Source organism: Halichoerus grypus, chromosome 10 (genome assembly GCF_964656455.1).
Source record: "Halichoerus grypus chromosome 10, mHalGry1.hap1.1, whole genome shotgun sequence".
In the NCBI taxonomy this organism is placed as follows: domain Eukaryota; kingdom Metazoa; phylum Chordata; class Mammalia; order Carnivora; family Phocidae; genus Halichoerus; species Halichoerus grypus.
In genome coordinates this window covers 5,707,802-5,708,908 of record NC_135721.1, presented here as the reverse complement: position 1 = coordinate 5,708,908, position 1,107 = coordinate 5,707,802, and the positions used below count along the sequence as shown (strand labels likewise).

The window sequence follows — 1,107 nt, the reverse complement described above, 5'->3', positions numbered from 1 at the left end:
AGCATCGGACTAGACCTGGGTGCATCGGTGGTGCGAGTGTGGACTGTGGTTCCCCAGAGGCCTGACTGCAGCACCCACCCCGCCACCACCTAGCATGGCCTTGCTCTGCCCTCCGTGAGCATGTGCTCTCGTGCGGCGCCTCCCAGGCCTTGCTGGGAGGGCCCCAGACTGCCCGCTTCTAGCAGCATGCCAGACACTTGAGTAATGCCACCCCTTGTCCCCAGAAGGTAGAGCCGGTTTTGATTCTGCTCTTTTGCTTCCAGATCCTTTCCTGGTATCAGAACACAGCTAGAAGTAAAGGGAGGTCTTAAGTGCTTTATCATCTCCCTTCCCCACATTGTCCACGAATCCCAGATAGTATACGGTTTGCTCATCGCAGCAGAAACCAGTTGTAGGGGATAAACAAACCTTTTGTCTCCAGATCTCTGAAGTGTTTTAAACAATTAGTCTGGTGCTTGCTTTGGCAGCACATATACTAAAATTGGAACAATACAGTGATTAGCATGGCCCCTGCACAAGGATGACATGAAAATTCATGAAGCATTCCATATTGTTAAAGAAGACATACAGATGGCCAACAGACACATGAAAAGATGCCCAACATCACTGATCATCAGGGAGATGCAAGTCAAAACTGCAGTGAGACAGTACCTCACACCTGCCAGAATGACTAAACTCAACAATAAAAGAAATAACAGGTGTTGGTGAGGATTTGGAGAAGGGGAGCCCTCGTGCACTGTTGGTAGTAATGCAGGCTGGTGCAGCCCCTGTGGAAGACAGTATGGAGGGTCCTCAAAAAGTTAAAAATAGAGCTACCCTATGATCCAGTAATCGTACTACTGGGTATTTACCCAAAGGATACAAAGATACTAATTCAAAGGGGTACATGCACCCTGATGCTTACAGCAGCATTATCTACAGATATCTACATAATATCTCAAATTATGGAAAGAGCCCAAGTGTCCATCAACTGATGAATGGATAAATATATATATAAATATATATATATTCCAAATATATATCTATATGGAATAATATTCAGCCATAAAAACCGGACTGATGAATTACATTAAGTACATAATAAAATGATTATGAATAGGTCAGCAT

The 1,107-nt window shown here is 44.5% G+C and overlaps 1 non-coding gene across 1 annotated transcript; it reads left to right on the top strand.

Moving 5' to 3' along the window:
• The first annotated feature begins 451 nt into the window (after positions 1 to 451).
• On the top strand, positions 452 to 555 carry LOC118520112 (U6 spliceosomal RNA). Its single transcript, XR_004909543.1, has one exon. It is a non-coding gene; the product is annotated as a U6 spliceosomal RNA (small nuclear RNA).
• Positions 556 to 1,107: the final 552 nt, after the last annotated feature.